Consider the following 23,794-nt stretch of genomic DNA (forward strand, 5'->3'; position numbering starts at 1 on the left):
TGCGCTGCCCGGTACAACCTCTGACAGCCTCCCGGTCTCTCTTTCGTCTGAGTACCTCTGGACTCTAGCTTTCCGCTTTGTTTTTGCTGAAGGTTTAGTACTGTTTGGTGTGTTAGTTTTGGGTTTCGTGGATTAACCTTCAGGTTCGTTCTCTTTAGTATCACTCTTGTAGTCCTCCTTGCTGCTGCTTGTCTCCCTTAGGTTGTCCAGCATTAATTCCACCCTCGGTTTACCCTCACTGTAGCTCCCTGCACTTACGCCTAGGAAGGGACCGCCGCCCAGTTGTCGCCCACCGGCTAGGGTGGGGCCGGCAAGTAGGTAGGGTCAGCGGGGGGGTGGAGCTCAGTGGCACCTTCCTTCCCCGCCGTGTGGTGGAATCATAACATAATCACCGGCCCACCAAATGGACGCTATGACCTCCTTAGTCAATCAGATGCAGGGTCTTGCTCAGCTGGTGCAAGATCTTGCTGCGCAGGTCCAGCGTCAGGAGCAAATTCAAGCAGCTGCCGTGGCAGGGACAACTAATTCTGAGCCTAGAGTTAACTTACCCGAGCCATTTTTCGGAGATAGAAGCCAATTTGTTTCTTTTAGAGAAAATTGTAAATTATATTTTCAATTAAGACCTCTTTCTTCTGGTCCTCCAGCTCAAAGAGTCCGTATCATAATCTCTCGCTTACGGGAGGGGCCCCAAGAGTGGGCCTTCTCTCTGCCGCCAGATTCAAATCTCCGTGTTTCAGTAGACGACTTCTTTCAAGCCTTAGGGAATATTTATGATGAGCCTGACCAAGTAGCTCTGGCCGAGGCAAATCTCACCTCCCTGTTCCAGGGTGATCAGGAGGTAGAGATTTATTGCACCCAGTTTCGTAGATGGAGCTTAGCTACCCGTTGGAATGATCCCGCCCTACGGAATCAATTTCAGCGGGGCCTTTCTCCAGCCCTAAAGGATGAACTGGTACATTACACCCTGCCCCAGTCTCTAGAGGAGCTGATGGCCTTAATAGTCAGAATTGATCGCAGGTTAAGGGTGAGGAGATCGGAGCAGGCAGCAGCGCAGGTTTCCGTTTTCTCTAGGGTCACTCCGACTGTTCCGAGTCTGCCAGCTGCTGAACCCATGGAAGTGGGAGCCATGCAAACTACCACAGAACCTAGTCCTTGCCGTCCGCGCCACGCACTTGAAAACCTGTTTTTACTGCGGGGATCCTCGGCACTGGATAAAGGATTGCCCGCGGCGCCCTTGCACTCCACAAGAATCTTCTCGGAATACACCACCTAGGCCCGTGGGTGGACAGGTAATTCCTTTAAGTTCTAAGAGACTCTTAGTGCCAATTTCTATCGCTTTCTCCTCCTCTAAGGGAGAAGGAGTGGCCATGATTGATTCAGGGGCTACTGCTAATTTTATGTGTTATGAGTTTGCTGTCTCTTTGGGTATTTCTTTAATTCCACTCGCTCACCCCACTAAATTAGTTGGTATTGATAACACCCCACTAGCTAATGGGGAGATTAGTCTCTGAACTCCATTACTATCATTTCAGGTTGGTGTACTGCATGTGGAACAACTGTCATTTTTGGTTATGCATGACCTCCCAACTAGTGTCATACTGGGGCTCCCATGGCTCCAGCTCCATAATCCCAACATTAACTGGGTTTCTGGTGAATTAGAGAAGTGGGGTGCAGATTGTTCACAGAAATGCCTGTTAACACACGTTTGTGGTATCGTCTCCGTACAAGCTTCTCTTCAGAGTCTTTTGGGCCAATTCGCAGATGTCTTTTCTATGAAGGAGTCTGAGCGGTTGCCACCTCATCGCTCTTATGACTGTACTATCAATTTGGTTCCCAATTGTAAATTCCCTAAGGGACGCTTATACAATTTATCTCCTCCTGAAAGAGAAGCTTTACGTGAGTATGTACAAGAGGCTCTAAGAAAGGGGCATATTCGTCCGTCCACCTCACCCCTGGCCGCAGGTTTCTTTTTTGTCAGTAAAAAGGATGGAGGACTCAGGCCGTGTGTAGATTACCGACGTCTTAATGAGATAACTGTCCGTAACCAATATCCACTACCGTTGATTCCGGACCTGTTTATCCAGGTTCAGGGGGCTCGATGGTTCTCGCCTTTGGACCTAAGAGGGGCGTATAATCTCATTCGTGTAAAGGCTGGCGACGAGTGGAAGACCGCCTTCAATACCCCCGAGGGCCACTTCGAGTGTCTGGTTATGCCCTTTGGGCTGTGCAATGCTCCGGCGATTTTTCAAAATTTCAATGATATTTTCCAACATGCTATTGGCCGCTATGTAATTGTCTATCTGGATGATATTTTGGTGTTCTCTCCTGACTGGGACTCACATTTGAATCATGTAAGGGATGTACTCCAGGTACTCCGCAATAACCAACTTTTCGCCAAGCAAGAAAAGTGTATTTTCGGGGTCCAAAGTCTATCTTTTTTGGGTCATATTTTGACACCCCAGGCCATCACAATGGAGCCGGAGAAGGTAAAAGCGGTTCTTAATTGGGCTCGTCCTGCATCTTTGAAAGCTCTTCAAAGATTTCTGGGGTTTGCCAACTTTTACCGCAAGTTTATAAAAAACTTCTCTATTGTGGTGAAACCTCTCACAGATCTTACTGTGAAAGGTTCCGACTTGGTAAACTGGAGTAAGGATGCAGTGGATGCCTTCACGTTTCTTAAGGAGAGCTTTGCCACTGCTCCTGTTCTTACCCAGCCCGATCAGGAGAGACCCTTTGTTGTTGAGGTTGACGCCTCAGAAGCGGGGGTGGGGGCAGTACTTTCACAGGGGACTTTGTCTTTGACTCATTTGAAACCCTGTGCATTCTTCTCAAAGAAGTTTTCCCCAGCGGAAAAAAACTATGATATTGGGAACAGGGAACTGCTCGCTATAAAGTTGGCCTTTGAGGAATGGCGGCATTTCCTGGAGGGGGCCAAACATCCTGTTACTGTCTTCACCGACCATAAGAATCTTGAATATCTCAAAATGGCCAAACGGCTAAATCCAAGACAGGCAAGGTGGGCGTTGTTCTTTTCACGTTTTAATTTTGTGATTTCTTTCAGACCCGGCTGCAAAAACGCCAGAGCAGACGCGCTATCTAGAAGCTTCTTGCCTGAACAACCGTCAAACATCCCACCTGTTCCCATTTTACCTGAGAAAGTGTTTTTGGCTGCTAATACCTCTGATTTGTTTGCTGAAGTTAAACAATTTCAACATTTGTCTCCGTCCGGCTCTCCTGATAATAAATGGTTCGTTCCCTGTCATTTGCGTTTGAGACTGCTGAATGAATACCACAACTCTCCTCTTTCAGGTCACCCTGGTATTTCGGGTACTATGGAGTCAATCTCCAAAAATTTTTGGTGGCCGACTTTACGCCGGGATGCCACTGCCTATGTCAAGGCGTGTGACATTTGTGCCCGGTCTAAGGTTAACCGCTCACGGCCTTTGGGAGAACTATGTCCTCTACCTGTTCCCTCCAAGCCATGGACCCATCTGTCCATGGACTTTGTTACTGATTTACCTCCCTCCCTGGGAATGACTACCTTGTGGGTTGTGGTAGATCGCTTTAGTAAGATGGCGCACTTTATTCCTTTACCCAAATTACCATCCGCCAAGCAATTGGTCCCCTTGTTTCTAAATCATGTGGTGCGGCTGCATGGAATTCCTTCTAATATTGTCTCAGATAGGGGTACCCAATTTGTCTCCAAATTCTGGAGAGCTTTCTGTAGTAAAATTGGCGTTTCCCTTGCTTTCTCATCGGCCTTTCACCCGGAGACCAATGGGCAGACAGAACGGGCCAATCAAGCCCTTGAACAATTCTTACGTTGCTATGTGGCTGATAAGCAAAAGACCTGGGCATCTTTTATTGCCTTGGCAGAGTTTGCCATAAATAATAGGGTGAACTCTTCCACAGGGATGTCTCCCTTCTTCTGCAACATGGGATTTCACCCTAAATCCAGCTCTTTCTCTGGGGACCCCTCGGACAGTCCTGAGGTAGAAATTGTTTCCTCTGATCTGCGGTCGGTTTGGGAGCAGGTCCAAAGCAACATCAAAAAGGCTCATGAGTCACAGTGCCGCTTTGCTAATAGGAAGCGGAGGAGAAGTCCTTCCTTTGAAGTTGGGCAGAAAGTGTGGCTTTCTACTAAAAATCTGAAACTGAGAGTCCCCTCTGGTAAACTGGCTCCCCGGTACATTGGGCCCTTTAAAATATCTCAGATAATCAACTCTGTTTCTGTCAAATTGGACCTCCCCCGGGCGATGAGAGTGCATAGGGTATTCCATGTTTCTCTCCTAAAACCTTATGTACCTCCAGTTTGTCCTGCTGACACACCTCCTGCTCCTGTTGTTGTACTTGGTCACCCCGAGTTTGAGGTAAGAAAGATCTTGGACTCCAGGAAAGTTCGTGGGGTCCTGCAGTACCTGGTGGACTGGAAGGGGTATGGCCCTGAGGAGAGGTCGTGGGTGTCTCATTCCGAGGTTCATGCCCCCAGGTTGTGTAGGAGGTTCCATGTCGATTTTCCTGAGAAGCCTTCCCCGGGTGAGGGTCCGGAGGCCCCTCATAAAGGAGGGGGTAATGTCAGGATTCGTACCGGGGTCCAGTCTGGGTTCCACAGCAAGTTTCGCTGCCTTACTGGCTGTGCCACACAGCCAGTCGGAATATTCAGTTTCTGATCAACTAGTTCTTTTTCGTTCATCATTCTTCCCCGTTCTGGTGATTGGCTGCTTCACTGTTTCCTGTTCGTATGTCCCGCCTTCTTCCTATTTAGCACTCCTCAGGGCTTTCACTCCTTGCCGGTGATTCTTTTGTGGTATGGATTCCTGCCTTCTCCACTGCGCTGCCCGGTACAACCTCTGACAGCCTCCCGGTCTCTCTTTCGTCTGAGTACCTCTGGACTCTAGCTTTCCCCTTTGTTTTTGCTGAAGGTTTAGTACTGTTTGGTGTGTTAGTTTTGGGTTTCGTGGATTAACCTTCAGGTTCGTTCTCTTTAGTATCACTCTTGTAGTCCTCCTTGCTGCTGCTTGTCTCCCTTAGGTTGCCCAGCATTAATTCCACCCTCGGTTTACCCTCACTGTAGCTCCCTGCACTTACGCCTAGGAAGGGAACGCCGCCCAGTTGTCGCCCACCGGCTAGGGTGGGGCCGGCAAGTAGGTAGGGTCAGCGGGGGGGTGGAGCTCAGTGGCACCTTCCTTCCCCGCCGTGTGGTGGAATCATAACAAAGCTCCCCTGGCTCAGTGGAACAGAGTTTATGGCCTGGAAGCTTATAGGATGGGCAAGCGTCCTACACCTCAGGCCATGAGTCTGGACAAAGTGTGCATCCACCAGACTGACTCCTGCTCCGCTGTCCACAAGCACCAGTATCACCTCCAGTACCCCGCCAGCCAACAGCCCCGCTGACATGGTACTTTGGGAGGGCAAATTGGATGAAAAGTATACTCACTGGTCGCCTCCCTCCAAGCGACCAGGGGGATGCGGCTTCTTAGATGGCACAGAATATTTGGCTTGAGTTGGGCAAACCTTCAGAACATGACCAGTCTGCCCATAGAAAAAACATGCCGACACCACTCCCCGAACCGTAGGCGGCTCCGTACACAAACTAGCTCCTCCTACTTGCATGGGTTCATCTGGAGACTTTGCACATACTGGGCAGGCTCTCATGATATGACCCGGCTTCCCACAGGAAAAGCATACCCCCCACCATGACGAGCTGCATACACCCCTTTTTTGTACCAACAACACCGGGGTGTCTGGGTTCCTCCGTCCGCACTGGTGGGTCCTCCTCCCTGGCGAGGACAACGGGGGGCACATTTTGTGTATGTCTCTCCCTGAGGCGTCTATCCACCCGGATGGCAAGGGACATGGCGGCCTCCAGCGACCTGGGGGTGGCGTACTGCACCAGAGTATCCTGCAACTTTGGAGACAGGCCCTGCACAAATTGACTCCAAGGGCAGGGTCATTCTAGTGAGTGTCAGTGGACCACCTCCTAAACTCTGAGCAGTACTCCTCAGCCACCCGGGCTCCCTGTTTACACCTACGGAGTTTGGATTCCGCCAGGTCGACGCCATCAGGATCCCCATACACTAGCGCCAAAGCCGCAAAAAACTCGTCCATGGACCCTAATGATGGAGAATCATCTGGTAGGGAGAAGGCCCAGGATTGGGGATCCCCTTTAAGAAGGGACATAATGATTCCCACCCGTTGCTTTTCACTCCCTGATGAATGAGGGTGCAGCCTGAAATACAATTTACAGGCTTGCTGGAATACCAAGAATTGATCTCTCCCTCCAGAAAACCTGTCAGGGAGTGATATCTTGGGTTCTGGCTGAACCTGTCTCTGAACCAAGCCCCCAAAGCCCACCAACTGCTGCAGCTGCTGCACCAACTCACCGTGCAGCCCCCTAATCTCATCAGTAAGGGTCTGCAGCATTTGGGCAAAGGTCTGAACTGGGTCCATGGCTCAGCAGAAAAAAAGTTATTGGTTGGTGATAATGTCACGATCAACGTGTGACTGGACACACCGCCTCCAGCAGGGCAAATTTATAACACACGCGACCCTGGATACACCGCCTCCAGCAGGGCCAATTTAAATAATAAGACGTGCAGCCGGATACACCGCCTCCAGCAGGCGAATTTAAGAAATACACATAAAACCGGATATACCGCCTCCAGCTGGGTGAATTTAAATAATAAGGGGAAACACCAGGGAAACAATAACAATGGTGGGCCCTGTGATAGGGAGCGGGGACATGGAGAGATCCTGCACTCCCCTGAGTCAGTGTCTCTACACTCCTACCGAATCCAGGGCCGATTCCGCACCGGGCGCCGCCTTTAAACCCTAGCTTGCCCTGCACCTACCCCTTTCTAGCGTAATGGCCGGTGCAGAATCTAATCCCACCACTGCACAGAAACACACACAAGGGAAAGTGACAAAACAGGGAACACCACTTAGCTCTGCTCTGTTGCTCTTGCTCCTAGCAACAGAGTCCACCACCAGAATGCAGCTTTTCCTCCAGATTCGCTGCAACCTCACCAGGCCTTGTCAGAGCTGCAAGGAACTCTCTCACTAGCTCCTTCCTCCACCAAGGATGGTTGGAAATGAATACTATCACCAACAATCAGTGAGAGCACATGACACACCTTTATAGTAAGCCAGAGGAATCACACCTGCTTAATTATCATGTGCAATGACACTTACCACCACCGGGGGCAAACTAAACTGAAACTACAAAAGTGCAATGACCCTAATGGCCACCAGGGGAAAAACTAGGAAAAAGACACTACTGTGTAATAACCCTTAATGGCCACCAGGGGCAAAACCAACCCTGAGCAAACAGCTCACAGAAAAAAAGGTTACTTGTGTTTTTATCTGACATAATCCAGCATGGATCATGACACTGAGGTTTTGTAGTCCGTCCACGCTTGCAAGTGCATGTTGATTAAATGTCTAAGCATGCAACTGGTATTCAAATTTCTGAGTTGTTTACCTCGGCTAAAGGTCCTTCCTCACTTCTTACAGGTAACCTTTGCCTCATCAGTAGAATTTTGGACAAAAGTGCCACACTGCACTCTTCCTACTATGGTATACATTTTCTGGCCTTGCACGCTGTGCTAAGTTGACCATCTGGCCAAGCTGTCCTGCAACTCTTTTAGTTTTTGTTCCACGATTTTGAACAGCTACGGGTCTGGTAGAAAACCGCTGCTGCGATGTCAATGCCTGCTGTGGATCCTTCTCCTTATCTGAACTATTGCCAGCGCCACCCTCCTCCCCCAATGGATGCCAATTCGGGTCAAGAACTGGGTCATCCATCACCTCCTCTTCAAAGTCATCTGCACCTTCCTCTTTACCTTCCTCTGTGTCACCGTGGAAGGTGGTATAGTATGCAGGAAGGGGCACCTGAGTTTCATCAGTGTCAGATTCTGGCTCAATAGACTGAATCATAGAATCATAGAATCATAGAATCGTAGAGTTGGAAGGGACCTCCTGGGCCATCTGGTCCAACCCCCTGCTCAAAGCAGGATTCGCTAAATCATCCCAGTCAGATGTCTGTCCAGCCTCTGTTTGAAGACTTCCATTGAAGGAGAACTCACCACTTCTCGTGGTAGCTTGTTCCACTCATTGATCACTCTGTCAAAAAGTTTTTTCTAATATCTAATCTGTGTCTCCTCCCATTCAGTTTCATCCCATTGCTTCTAGTCTTTCCTTGTGCAAATGAGAATAAAGTTGATCCTTCTACAATGTGACAGCCCTTTAGATATTTGTAGACAGCTATTAAGTCTCCTCTCAGTCTTCTCTTTTGCAAACTAAACATTCCCAAATCCTGCAACCTTTCCTCATAAGACAGGGTTTGCAGACCAGTCACCATTCTGGTCGCTCTTTTCTGAACTTGCTCCAGTTTGTTGATGTCTTTTTTAAAATGTGGTGCCCAAAACTGGACACAATATTCCAGATGAGGTCTGACCAAAGAGGAGTAGAGGGAAATAATGACTTCACGTGATCTAGACTGTATGCTTCTGTTAATACATCCTAGAATTGCATTTGCCTTTTTTGCTGCTGCATCACACTGTTGACTCATATTCAGTCTGTGATCTATTAGTATACCCAAGTCTTTTTCACATGTGCTGTTGCTTAGCCCTATTCTTCCCATTCTGTATATGCTTTTTTCATTTTTATTGCCCAGATGTAGTACTTTGCATTTTTCCCTGTTAAAAACCATTCTGTTAGTTGCTGCCCACTTCTCCAGTTTATTTATATCTTTTTGAATCCTCTCTCTTTCTTCTCTAGTATTAGCTATCCCTCCTAGCTTTGTGTCATCAGCAAATTTAATCAGTTTACCCTCAATTCCTTCATCTAAATCATTGATAAAGATGTTGAACAATACAGGGCCCAGGACAGAGCCCTGTGGTACCCCACTTGAGACATTCTTCCAACTGGATGTGCAGCCATTTACGACCACTCTTTGGGTCCGATCACTAAGCCAGTTATGAATCCACCTAACAGTTGCCTTGTCCATTCCATACTTAGTCATTTTTTCAATAAGGATTGTATGAGATACTTTGTCAAATGCTTTGCTGACTGCGAGGGCAATGTAGTGCTCTGGGTCGATGTACCATCAGAATCATCTAGCAGTGGCTGTGCATCAGTGCACTCCATGTCAGATTCATCTTGGACTGGGGAATTCTGGATTTGACTGGATATCCCAGGCATGGTATGTGAAAAGAGTTCCATAGAGTAATCTGAACTGTGTGCTGCCGCATCCTTAACTTTTGGTGTGGGTGAAGGACACAAGGAAAGGTGTTTTTCCTGACCAGAACCCTGCACTGACGACTCCGCGCTTGCAGGTTTCGAACGTTCAGAAGAGGAGGCAATAGAGCTGGTGGCTGTTTCGGCAATGTACGCCAAAACCTGTTCCTGATGCTCTGGCTTTAAAAGCGGTTTTACTACTCCAAGAAAAGGCAACCTTACATGCCTTCTTGGGCCAGACGATGACGCAGGCTCAACACCTCCTGTCTTTGATGCTATAGTGCTTTTGCCAGAACCAGCAGATGCCCCACCACCATCAGTACCAGCTGCGGCCCCTGCCCACATCCGCGGACTCTTCCACCATACTTCCTCATGTTTGGGAAAATGTACCAAAAATACCAGCAGAGAGATGGTACTGTATGAGGAGCGTCCAGCTGTGTAAGGTGCATTAAAAAAATTAAATCTATGTATATATTTTGTTAGTCACAGACGCTCTCACAGTATGTATTTGACCGTAATCCATCAAGCAGATATACGGAACTGTATCAGAAGTGTACAGCTGTATAGCTTTTTTGTGTAACTAACAATCTCCGTATATGTATTTATGGAGTGTCACACACACACGCTGACTCTGTATAGATGTGACTGTAATGCGAACGGCAGATATACAATACTGTTTGAGAATCGGACAGCTCTATATGGTGTGTGTATGGAAAATTGTCAATCTCCATCTATTTGTATAGGGACTGACACATGCTGTCTCTGTCTAGTTTTGACCGTGATCAAACAGTAGATATATGAAACTGTTTGAAAAGCGGACAGCACTCTAAGGTGTAGGTCTGGAAAAACGGAAAAACTCCTCGGCTTTTTTTTCCAGTCACACACAGATAGCTTCTATTTGTCCGTGATACAAGGCGGTACACGGTAGTGTGTGAGGAGCGTACACCGCTAAACAGTGTCTGTATGGAAAATTGTCAATCTCCGTCTATTTGTATAGGGACTGACACACACTGTCTCTGTCTAGTTTTGACCATGATCAAACAGCAGATATACGAAACTGTTTGAAAAGCGGACAGCACTCTAAGGTGTAGGTCTGGAAAAATGGAAAGGCACATCCAAACTAATGTGAATAGGTGCATACCAAGAGGAGCTACCCCCATATACAATATACAAAGAATGGTTGCACTCTATCATGCTAAGGCATGTCAATGGGGAATATATGTAATTAGAATAGCAATACAGCTTTAGAATTATAGAAAAAAATATGATACTCTTAGCATAAAATTTGGCCAAATATTATCTGCCCACCAGCCAACGTCAAGGCGGCCTCAAATCTGATGGGTACCTACACTGTGTGAATACCTCTCTAAGGCTGATGTCTGAATTCCTGGGTGAATGTGGACACCTCTGTCAGCAATGCCTGCATTTATGGGTAAGTAGGAACCTGCTATAATTAAAATCACTACCTGGTGGAGGGCGGAGTGCTCGGTAAGTAAGCTAACATACAAAAGACAAAAAAACTGACTGGCACATCCAAACTAATGTGAATAGGTGCATACCAAGAGGAGCTACCCCCATATACAATATACAAAGAATGGTTGCACTCTATCATGCACATGTCAATGTGGAATATATGTAATTAGAATTGCAATACAGCTTTAGAATTATAGAAAAAAATATGAGACTCTTAGCATAAAATTTGTATTGCAATTCTAATTACATATATTCCACATTGACATGCCTTAGCATGATAGAGTGCAACCATTCTTTGTATATTGGAAAAACGGAAAAACTCCTCGGCTTTTTTTTCCAGAGTCACACACAGATAGCTTCTATTTGTCCGTGATACAAGGTGGTACACGGTAGTGTGTGAGGAGCGTACACCGCTATACGGTGTCTGTATGGAAAATTGTGAATCTCCGCCTATTTGTATAGGGACTGACACACGCTGTCTCTGTCTAGTTTTGACCATAATCAAACAGCAGATATACGAAACTGTTTGAAAAGTGGACAGCACTCTAATGTGTAGGTCTGGAAAAATGTAAAAACTCCTTGGCTTGTTCTTCCAGAGTCACACCCAGATAGCTTCTATTTGTCCGTGATACCAGCTGGTACACGGTAGTGTGTGAGGAGCCTACACCGCTATACGGTGTGTGAAAAAATGAACGCTCAGTAGCTCATCAGGACAAAATAATAAAAGTTGGAGTGCTTTGAAAAAAGCAGTTTGAACAGCAGTGTGCATGCAGCTAGCAGGTAGCCTTAAAAGGCAGCCTAATCACCACCAGCGCTGCTGCACACAACAAAAATCGTCCCCTTTCACTGCACACTAACTGTACAGTGAAAAGCGCTATCAGCAGAAGCAGGTTTTTTTTCTTCTTCCCTGTCTAACACTCTCCCTATTCAGAATCAGCAGCAGCAGCAGCAGCACCTCTCCCTAGTGTAAGATCGGCAGAAGTAAGATGGTGGTCGGCAGTCACAGCCTTTTATACCCACTGTGACACCACACAAAGCCAGCCAATCACTTCAATGCCCTTCTCTAAGATGGTGGTGGCCGCTGCCCATGTCATCGTGTTGCCCACAGTGTGCGTCCTCCATCATTTGCTGAGAAAAGGCGTTGGAAGCATTATTTGAAATGCGACTTTGGCGCTCTGATTGGCGACCTCAAGGCCGACCTCACGCTATGGTCGGGTTTTGATCGGCAAAACCCGACTTTAGCTAAAGTCGGCTATTTTTGAATTTGACTGACCCGTTTCGCTCAACTCTAGTTAACAGGATTTGCTTGAACAGGTTATTATACAAGGAATTTATCTACGCAGGGAAACGAGATCAGTAATGGCAACAATGGGATTTGCACACAAACACAATGCTTGAGAAGAAGGTATACAAAAAAGGTAACTTATCACTTGCAGTTCTTGTTGGGGAAACGCTGGAATATCTCTCGCCGACATCGCAGATCGTGGACAATGTCTCTGGCTCTGTTACGGAGGAACAAAAAGCACCATCTCCTGACGGTGCCGATGTATCCGGTCCCGCTTGGCTTGGGTGCGCTGGTACGTAGAAACAGTCCTTTATGTAGATTCCTCTGGAATGGCACTGAACACGAACCGTTGGCACGCTCTCAGGCCGCAGCAGTGTGCGATCCTCTGGAGTAGTCTCTAGAAACGGAGCAAGTCATCTTATCTGCAACTGCAGGCGGGAAGGAGCCACCCAGAAAGGAAGGGTCCGAGGACAGCTCAGTCAGAACACAGTCAGTTTGACAGTCAGAACGCTGGGGGATGGATGACATGGAGTTAGCAGTCGGAGCAGTGGAGAGGGAGTCAACCTTCTCCTTGTTCTCCTGTCGCTTTCCTGCCAAGTCTGCTCCGTTCCCGCCCTCAGTCTCTTTTATCCCCCCCTTGCCCCTGCTGTCCAGTGCAAAGGTCCTCCCCTCCCAGAAGAACCTTCCCCTGGCAACAGTGGTGACAATCCCGATATTTCTGGCCCCCAAAGTGCACCGGAAACCGCTGTCTCCGTCCCGGCTCATCTTCTTGCACCCCTTTGTCTTTTCACTCACCATTCCATGGGTGAGGCATCCTGAGAAACGTTAGGGTGCTGCTTGTCTGTCTCAGCGACTTGTAACAGAAGGAATAGTGGAGTCTTCTGGTGGAGGCAAAGTTGAATCTGTACCTGCCGTGATGTTTTCTTCCTCTTCACCTTCTACGGTCACAAGAGGCACCTCTTCAAGAACCTCAGGTGTTTCTTCTCTTTGCGTGGGGTCTTCTGAGATGCATGGCCGGAGCATACTTTTATGTACCACTCTAGTGGGAGCATTCTTCTATCCTTCCGGATAAATCTCATATACGGCTCCTTCCGTACCGACCTGATGCTTCGCTCTGTATGGCCTACTCTCCCACCGATTTTCCAGCTTGACACGTGGATGTTTCTCCTGCACCAACACTCGATCATCAGCCTGGACATCTGTCCCTCCTGCAGAGGAAGCTTCTCAGGGTGTTCCAGCCCCCGGAGCCTGGTCTGTACTAGACTATATAAAGTCTGCAGACGGTGGTGATGTTCTCAGACCCAGGTAGACACCCCCATCTGTGGGTAGTCCTCTCCTGGATCCAGCTCCAGGTCCGTGACTTCTTTTCCTGTTCGGGCGAACAGTAAGGAGTACGGCGTGTAACCAGTAGTTTGATGGACTTGATTGTTGTAGATCCACACGAGTACAGAGACATACTCCGGCCACCTAGCCTTCCTATCATCTTCCAGGGTCCTTAACATCTGGATTACGGTTAAACTGCTCTCAGGCCCTGTTTCCCTGAGGGTGGTACGGTGTGGTATGCGACCTGTCGAACTGATAGATTTGCTGTAACTCATCCATTACTCTTTCCAAGAAACAGGCTCCTTGATCAGAATGGATACGCTGCGGGCATCCATAAACTTGAATTAAATTTTTACAGTTGGCATATGCAGCAGACTCAGCTGTTTGGTCCCCGGTGGACATCACCGCCACAAACTTCATGAAATGATCTACCATCACGAGACAGTGGTCATATCCTTGGTGTGCCGGCCTGATGGTCAACTAGTCGATGGTCAACAGCTCCAGGGGAGCTGAGGTCACTATCGTTTGAGTAGGAGCTCTTTGTTCCGGGGAATTGGCCAATTCACAAGCCCAACATAGTCTACAAGCCTCTTCAACCTCTGCTCTTAGCCGAGGGAGGTAGAGAAACCGTTGTAGCCACAGGAAAGTTTTCTCAAAACCGAAGTGAGCCCCCTTTTCATGAGCTTCAGTGGCCACGGTAGAGAGTACCGTCTCTGGAATCAACACCTGCCATGATGCTCTCAACTCCTTCTGTAGTTGAACCTTCTGATATAACAATCCGTTTCTCATCTGGAGGCGCTCCCACTGCCGGAGTATCTATTCTTCAGTGCTTCTGGGGTCAAAGTATTCTGTTGTTCCTGACTAGGCAGCTTCTTCAGTGTCACTCATTGTCTAAACGGAGCAAGTTCACGATCTTCCTGCTGCAACCGGACCCACTCATCCCGGGATCTTCCAACACTTCTTCATGATAGGGGTTCCGTATTTGGTCCAGCGTGGCTGCCACCATCCCAGGGCTCTTTCAGAACCGGGAACCTCCTCCCCTCCAGCAATCTCATGTTTACTCTTTCCAGGTGGCGCATGTCTTGCCCTGGATAGGGCGTCAGCATGGGTGTTCTCTGCCCCCTTTCTGTAAGCAATTCTGTTCTGAAACTTCACCATCCGGGCCACCCAGCACTGTTCCAGGGCCCCTAGCTTGACATTTTCCAGATGCGCTAATGGGTTGTTATCAGTGTGCGCCAAGCACCTCCGAGCCGGACAGGTATTCTGCGAATCTCTCTGTCATGGCCCACACCTTGGCCAGCAATTCCAGCTTGAAGGAACTGTAGTTGTTCAGGTTGCACTCAGAATCGTGAAGTGACCGACTAGCAAAGGCAATCACCCTCTTTCCTGTCCTGCACCTGTGACAACACAGCCCCAAGTCCGTGCAAGCTTCTGTCAGTGTGGAGAATGAATGGTATAGAGAAGTCCACATAAGCCAGTACCGGAGCTTCGGTCAGTGCCTTCTTTAAGTCACAAAACACCTTCTCCTGCCTTTCCTCAGGTGGATCAACCCTTTGCATTCGGGGGTACCCCTTTCAGGAGTTCGAGCAAAGGTGGCACCACATGGGCAAAGTTCTTCAGGAAGAGACAATAGTACCCCGTCAGTCCCAGGAATACTTGGACATCTTTTACGGTCTCCGGGGTCGGCCAATCCTGAATCACCGCAATTTTCTCCCATGACGGCTTCACTCCCTCGGCGGAAACGACATGACATAGGTACTCGATCTGGGTCCAGAAAAAGTGACATTTCTCGGGTTTCACCTTTAGCCCATACTCCTGCAAACGGCTCAGCACTTGCTCTTGTCTCCGCAGATGGTCTTCAAATGAGGCAGCGTACACTATGATGTCATCCAGATAAATGAGTGTGGCCTCAAAGTTCAAATCACCTAGGCACCTCTCCATCAGTCGTTGGAACGTACCAGAGCCATTGGCCAGGCCAAATGGCATCCTGTTCAATTCAAAGAGGCCCATAGGAAGTATAAAGGCCGTCTTCGCCCGGTCCTTTTCTGACATGGGCACTTGCCAGTAGCCACTGGTGAAATCACATATCGAGAAGAATTTGGCTTTCCCCAGTGCAGACAGAGATTCCACAATTTGGAGTAGAGGTTATAAGTCCTTCACGATGTAGGTATTGAGTTTGTGGTAATCCACGCAGAATCTCAGTGTCCCGTCCTTCTTCCGCACCAGCACAATGGAAGCTGCCAACGGACTCTGGCTTTCCCTAATGACGCCCACCTGTAGCATCTGACTGAGCATCTCTCTCACTTCCTGATATAACTGAGGGGGAATTTGCTGGTAACGCTCTCAACTGGGTGCTGTATCCCTCGATGGTATCTTGTGAGTGATCGCTGTGGTGCAGCCGAAGTCATCCTCATGATTCGAAAAAACGGATTGGTATCGCAACAGTACCATTTCCACTTGCTGTACCTGGGAGGGCGTGAGTTCAGACTTTTCAGCATGCATCTGTTCCAGTATGCGCCGACCCTCTTGGATGTATTGAGGTCCGGCTTTTGAAGAAGCGGTGACTTTTACCGACCATGTGTCTTTTGGATTCACCGCCAACTGTATGGCCTGGGGCAGTATGACTTCTTTGGGCATGCCCACTACCCGTGCCACTTCACCCCTGTGTGGAACGACAATTTCCTGATCTGTCAAATTTATGCAGTGTATAAGCACCGTCCCTTCTCGTACCACGGCCAGTGTTCGGGCCACTAAGACTCCTGCAGGCAATTGCTCCGTTACCGAGGGTTCCAATTGTACTTCCACCCCCTCCAGCGGGGCATGTGCTTGGACGGGCAGGGTCATTACGGTCTGTCCTGGTGGTAGGGTGAGTTGAGTGGAGGCCGGCATGACCACTTTTCCTAATGTTTCCCCCTGACTGGAGACCTCCTGCACCCGAGCTGTACAGATTAACTGTTGAAACACAAGGAGACCTGCATCCACACCACCCCTGCAACTGGGATGGGCAGGTGATTTGCCACTGTCATTTTTACTACCGGACCCCACTCAGGCCGGAGAGTCTCTGGGAAGCATCAGCGAAAATACGCTTCGGGCATCGTGGTCACTTGAGACCCAGTATCCACCAGGCAACGCAAGGCCCGACCATCGAACTCAGCCCAGACAAGCGGGCATGTAGACACTAGATTTGTAGTACTTTCACTACTCTTTCCTTTCCATTCTGGCTCCGGGCAATGTCCCCCAGGTTCGGAGCCCCCTAGTTTAATGGGCGGTGCAGCCGAGGCCCGGCCCATCGTGGACATTCCCTAGCCATATGTCCTACTTCTCCACAGTCATAACAAGCAAAGGGGCTCTGGTGGCGGACCCTTTGGACCTTGTGACGGACATCTGCTTCACCTTGGCTCCCAGCGGCGCACTCTCCTTCACCAGAGCCATTTCGCCTTGAATATTCAACAGCACTTTTCTCATCTCTTCAACCCATTGGGGTTCAGCAACTATCTGCACTGCTGCTTCATCACTCTGGACCTTCCCTACCGGGACTGTCACCTCCTGCTACTGTTCATGTGAGCGGGCCTCTTTCCCTATGTCAACAAGTGATACAAGGGTCTGCCCACACCCGCTCTCTCAGGGTCTGCTTGGTCAGGGCATCCCGCAGGCCAGTCACCAACAAGTCACGCAACACGACATCTGTCAGCCTTTTACCCATTCCGTCCTTTCTAACAATGGCGGTGTTGGCAGCACATTCATATATTGTGTAACCGTCTCCCCCTCTCTTTGCATTCGGCTAAACAGGCAATTCCTAAGTTCTCCTAAGACTGCAATTTCAGCGCGCTGATCTGGCATCAGTCAAACATCCCTTAGACAAATATTAGCTACTCACAAATGACACCGTTGCAAAATCCAGCTGCTGCAGCATCTCAACAAGGATGACCCAGATCGGCGAGCTGAATCTGCAGAATGGGCAAAACAAAAATTGAAACAAGACCTTCAGTTTACACAGAACATTATGTTCAGTGTTGAGGCAAACTATTTTGGATGGGCCATTTTTATGGATACACCTGAATAACATGGGAATGGTGACAGTTTTCTTGTGTAGGGTGTCTTGCATAGAAATCTGCTGCAAAGACCCGGGTACTGCGTTCACCAGACATCAACACAATTTCTATCCGTTCCTCATGTGTTAACTTCTGCGACATGTAAATTGCTGTAAACAAAGAAACTTGTAAATAACTCATGAAAGAATAAAGTTACGTTAAAACCAAGCACACCATTGTTTTTCTTGTGAAATTCTCAATAAGATTGATGTGTCACATGACCCTCTTCCCATTGGAAAAAATAAAGTTGGATACAAAATGGCCAACTTCAAAATGGCCGTCATGGTCACCATCCCATCTTGAAAAGTTTCCCCCCTCCCATATATTAATGTGCCACAAACAGGAAGTTGATGTCACCAACCATTCCCATTTTATTTAGGTGTATCCATATACATGGCCCACCCTGTAGATAAATGTAAGGTCATGTATTTGGGCAGATTAAATTAATTGTATAATGCACTAAATGTTACAACACTGGGTAAAATTGTCACTAAAAAAGACTCGGGCGTGTTGGTGGATGGCAAACTAAGCTTTTGTGACCAGTGCCACTGCCAGGCAGCTGCTACAAAGGTACTTATAATAATTGGATATATTAAAAGAGGCTTAGATGCTCACAACAAAAATATAGTTTTGCCTTTACACAAGTCACTAGTGGGGCCACGATTAGGCTGTGTTCACACACAGCGTTTTTTAAGCGTTTTTTACTGCGGTTTTCACTATAAAACCGTTATAAAACCGCTAAAAATAAGCTTCCCAGTCATTTCTATGCATTTTGCACTTTTTGTGCACATTGATGCGTTTTTTACCGCGAAAAAAAACGCATCGCGGTAAAAACCGCAGCATGCTAATTAATTTTGCGGATTTTTCCACGGTTTTGGCTTCTCCCATGTGGTTTGAAACCGCTGTGGAAAAAAAGCATCAAAAATGCATCAAAAGCATGCAAAAAATGCGCAAAAACCGCCACGGAAAAATAGGTGCGGTTTCTGGGAAGGGATTCAGGTTTTTGAGCAGAAATTTTCTGCATCGTGTGCACTTAGCCTTAGAATACTCTGTACAATTTTGGTCTCATTGTAAGAAGAATATACAGCTCTGGTAAAAATTAAGAGACCACTGCAAAATGTTTGTCTGATTTTTCTCTTTATGGGTATATTTTTTGAGTAAAATGTAAATTGTTCTTTTAGTCTATAAACTTCTGACAACATGTCTCCGAATTTCCAAGCAATAAATTTAGTTTTTTTTCTAAAAAGGAGAAATGGTCAAAATTAAAAAAAATCACTGCTTTCAGACCTCAAATAATGCATAGAAAAAAAGTTCAGAATCATTTAGAAACAACAATACTAATGTTTTAACTCAGGAAGAGTTCAGAAATCAATACTTTGTGGAATAACCATGATTGTTAATCAAAGCTTTCATGCCTCTTGGCTGCTTTCCACCAGTCTTTCACACTGCTTCTGGGTGACCTTACGCCACTCCTGGTCAAAAATGTAAGCAGTTCTTCTTTGTCTGATGGCTTGTGACCATCCATCTTCCTCTTGATTACATTCCAGAGGTTTTCAATGGGGTTCAGGTCTGGAGAATGGGCTGGCCATGACAGGGTTTTGATGTGGTGGTCTCTTTTTTGCCAGAGCTGTAGCTGAACTAGAGTAGCTGCTCAGAAGAGACAACAAGGTTATTAAGGGAATGGGTGAACTGCAAGGCAGGTTATTAAATTTGGGGTTATTGTGTTTGGAAAAACAAAGGCTTGTGATTTTATTACAACTTACAAATATATGAGGGGACAGTAGAAAGATCTTTCTAATAATATTTTTGCACCTTGGTCTGAGACAATAAAAAAGGGCAGCCTCTACATTTATGAATACTAAGGTTTAATCATGATCGCAGAACAGAAGGGAATTCTTTACTGTAAAAGCAATAAGTTTATAGATTCTTTACTGTTAAAACAGCGAGATTATGGATTTTTTACTGTAAGAGCGGTGAGAGTATGCAACACTCTGCCTAATGAGGTTGTAATGGATGAACTAGTATAGGGTTTTTGCTTTCCTCTGTATCAACATGTTAGACTATAGGTTTGACTCTGTGGAATTATGTCTATCTTCAACCTCAAAAACTATGAGGAAAGGAAAAACCAGAGTATATCCCGATGTATTCCTTGTGCATAGTCATGTAATATTTCGCAAAAACTTTGAGAACTGTATATTTTTTTCCAGGTCACTTTCTTAGTGACCTTTTATGTTGTTTATGCCTTGGAGTATCCCAGTGATGTCCTCCATATAATGGAGACCACTCAAAAGACCTCAATGTAATATCACAACATTGATGGACTGTATGTATAGAACTGCTTAATTTACTGATACTGTTCCATCTACAGTAAAGAGGACATGTTTCTAGCTAGATGTGTTTCAAATGTTAATGAAGCCTGTCAGTGTTTATTGTGCATCGGTAGACACGGGTTTATTTGTCACTATGGAGGTTAAAGGGAATCTGTCACCCCTTTTTTTGGCCTTTCAGCTGCCGGCATAGACATCGGCGGCTTATCTACAGCATTCTGTAATGCTGTAGATAAGCCTCCGATGTAACCTGAAAGAGAAAAAAAATGTTTTATTATACTCAGCAAGGTGGGCGGTCCAGTCCAATGGGTGTCGCCGTCCCATCCGGCGCCTCCCTTCTTCATGCGATGACGTCCTCTTCTCCCGTCCTGTAATGGCTCCGGTGCAGGCGCACTGCTCTGCCCTGCTGAGGGCAGAGAAGAGTCCTGCAGTGCGCAGGCGTCGGGAGAGGTCTTGCGCCTGCGCACTGCAGAATTCTGCTCTGCCCTCAACAGGGCAGAGCAATGCTCCAGAGCCGGAGCCATTACAGGACGAGAGAAGAGGACGTCATCGCATGAAGAAGGGAGGCGCCGGACGGGACGGCGACACCCATCGGACCGGACCACCCACCTCCGTGAGTATAATATAACGTGCTTTTCTTCTCTTTCAGGTTACATCGGGGGGCTTATCTACAGCATTACAGAATGCTGTAGATAAGCCCCCAATGTCTCTGCCGGCTTCTAATAGGGGAATAAAAGGGTGACAGATTCCCTTTAAATCACAGACACTTCATCAGCGTTTCCATGTTCGAAAATAATTCAGTCTCCTGGCTTGAAAAAGAACGGAAGTCTGAAAAGTTTGCTATTGTACGGAGGATGTATTACTATAGATAAGTCTATAAGTGGGTCAGTTTTTGAGCCCAAAACGTGCTCCCCGCATAGGGACAGCACAGTGACAGATTCATGCATAAAAGGGGTAAGCTGAACTAGTTTTGCATCAGCCAGAGGCAGGACAATGTAGCAATTACGTCTCTTATGGAGGGCATACACTTCATGGTTAAATACTAGAGATGAGGGAGCACTAAAATGCTCGTGTGCTCGTTACTCGAACCAAGCAATTTCTATTACTAAGAGGCTCGTTTCGAGTAATAAGCATAATGAGAGTCAATGGGAAATCAGCGAATTTTTCCGACAGACCCTAATAGGAGGTCTGGGGAGCAGTGAAAATGTTGAAATGGATGGAAAAAGTGCTGAGTGGAAGGAGAAGAGCATGAGGAAGACCCCTGGAAGCATCTCTGGCTCCCAGATCACCGCTGAGAACGATGGTATCACATTTTTAATTCACTTTAACAACTGATAATAAAACTTTCAAAATGGATGAGAAATTGGAGTTATCAGGAAAAAAATGTTAAGAAACATTCTTTCCTGTATAATGACTTTTATATAAGACAAAATTTAAAAAGGATTAAAAAGAATAAGGAAACCAAAATTTTATTTTTATTAAAAAATTGGAAATTTCAGTGTAATTTATGAAGGAAGCAAGGAATGACAAAAATTTAGTGGAAGAGGGACTCCGATACACACTGTATTAGACATGAAGGAGAGGCTTGTACACATTCTGTGCAAATTGTAATGTAATGGTACTTGTAAACTCATAAATAGTGATGAGCAAACGTACTGGCTGTCTGACATCATCAGGGATTAGAAAAAGACAGGCGCCGCCCGGCTCAGCACACTGACACTATTGCACAGCCCACAGACAAGTTCCCATTGGAGGGAGAGAGCACTTTTCAAGGCCTGTGTGTATAGTATAACAAATCAGAGTCCAGTAGTGTCGATTCTGGAGCTGAAGCTGAGCCATCATACTAACAGCCCTAGCCATAGAGTCTTACATCCTCTGGATTATATGTCTGTGGTATATAACACTCCAAAAAAGTGTTACAAAATGTTTCAGTATTCAATTACTCATCTATAGAGTATTATGTGCTCTGGCGTACGTTTTGGTGGTATATAACACTCCAAAAAATGCTCAGAATTTAATTAGTAATCCATACAGTGTAATATGCTTAGTGGGCGCCAAGGCCACCAAGATGGCACAATCCCATGAGACTCCCGAGATAGTGACTGGAGGAATGTTGGAGCCAGGCTAAACTGGCGCCACAGTAAACTGTGGTCCGCAATCGGACGCTTTCCCATAGCCACCATGGCATGAACCCATGCCACAGCCTTCTGCATACTTACATAGAGGATTGTTATTTTGAAACTAATGCACTTTATAGGCTTTATGAATATATATATAATTGACTCTACATGTATATGCGCACCACGGTTTATATAACTTGTGCTTGCCAGCCTCTACAATGAGGTCTGGGGCAGTGAAAATTGACTATTGTCACATACACTTTAGAACTATGTGTAAAATTTTGTGGGTTTGAAATAAAAACCAAAATAGTTACATAGTTACATAGTTATTAAGGTTGAAGGAAGACTTTAAGTCCATCTAGTTCAACCCATATCCTATCCTAACCTGCCCTAACATGTTGATCCAGAGGAAAGCAAAAAAAACCCATGTGGCAAACAGTAAGCTTCACATTGGGGAAAAAAATTCCTTCTCAACTCCACATACGGCACTGGGTGCGGAATTATTACGCAATTGAGTATTTTGATCACATCATCCTTTTTATACATGTTGTCCTACTCCAAGCTGTATAGGCTTGAAAGCCAACTGCCAATTATGTAAATCAGGTGATTTGCATCTCTGTAATGAGGAGGGGTGTGGTCTAATGACATCAACACCCTATATAAGGTGTACTTAATTATTAGGCAACTTCCTTTCCTTTGACAAAATGGGTCCGAGGAAAGATTTGACAGACTCTGAAAAGTCAAAAATTGTGAGATGTCTTGCAGAGGGATGCAGCAGTCTTGAAATTGCCAAACTTTTGAAGCGTGATCACCGAACAATCAAGTGTTTCATGGCAAATATCCAACAGGGTCGCAAGAAGCGAGTTGATAAAAAAAGGCGCGAAATAACTGCCCATGAATTGAGGAAAATCAAGCGTGGAGCTGCCAAGATGCCATTTGCCACCAGTTTTGCCATATTTCAGAGCTGCAACGTTACTGGAGTATCAAAAAGCACAAGGTGTGCCATACTCAGGGACATGGCCAAGGTAAGGAAGGCTGAAAAACGACCACCTTTGAACAAGAAACATAAGATAAAACGTCAAGACTGGGCCAAGAAATATCTTAAGACTGATTTTTCTAAGGTTTTATGGACTGATGAAATGAGAGCGGCTCTTGATGGGCTTGATAGATGGGCCCGAGGCAGGATCAGTAAAGAGCAGAGAGCTCCACTCCGACTCAGACGCCAGCAAGGTGGAGGTGGGGTACTGGTATGGGCTGGTATCATCAAAGATGAACTTGTGGGACCTTTTCGGGTTGAGGATGGAGAGAAGCTCAACTCCCAGACCTACTACGAGTTTCTGGAAGACACCTTCTTCAAGCAGTGGTACAGGAAGAAGTCGGTATCGTTCAAGAAAAACATGATTTTCATGCAGGGCAATGCTCCATCACATACATCCAAATACTCCACAGCGTGGCTGCCCAGTAAAGGTCTAAAAGAAGAAAAAATAATGACATGGCCCCCTTGTTCACCTGATCTGAGAACCTGTGGTCTCATAAAATGTGAGATCTACAGGGAGTGAAAACATTACACCTCTCCGAACAGTGTCTGGGAGGCTGTGGTGGCTGTGGCACGCAATGTTGATTGTAAACAGATCAAGCAACTGACTGAATCTATGGATGGAAGGCTTTTGAGTGTCATCGTAAAGAAAGGTGGCTATATTGGTCACTTTTTTTTGTTTTGTTTTTGAATGTCAGAAATGTTTATTTCTAAATTTTGTATTGTTATATTGGTTTACCTGGTGAAAATAAAGTGAGATGGGTATATATTTGGTTTTTATTACAATGCCTAATAATTCTGAGCTGTAATAGTTACCTGCACAAACAGATATCCTCCTAAGATAGCCAAATCTAAAAAAAAAACCCACTCCAACTTCCAAAAATATTAAGCTTTGATATTTA

Source organism: Dendrobates tinctorius, unplaced genomic scaffold (assembly GCF_039654945.1).
Source record: "Dendrobates tinctorius isolate UK_male_01 unplaced genomic scaffold, ASM3965494v1 ptg000075l, whole genome shotgun sequence".
NCBI lineage: Eukaryota > Metazoa > Chordata > Amphibia > Anura > Dendrobatidae > Dendrobates > Dendrobates tinctorius.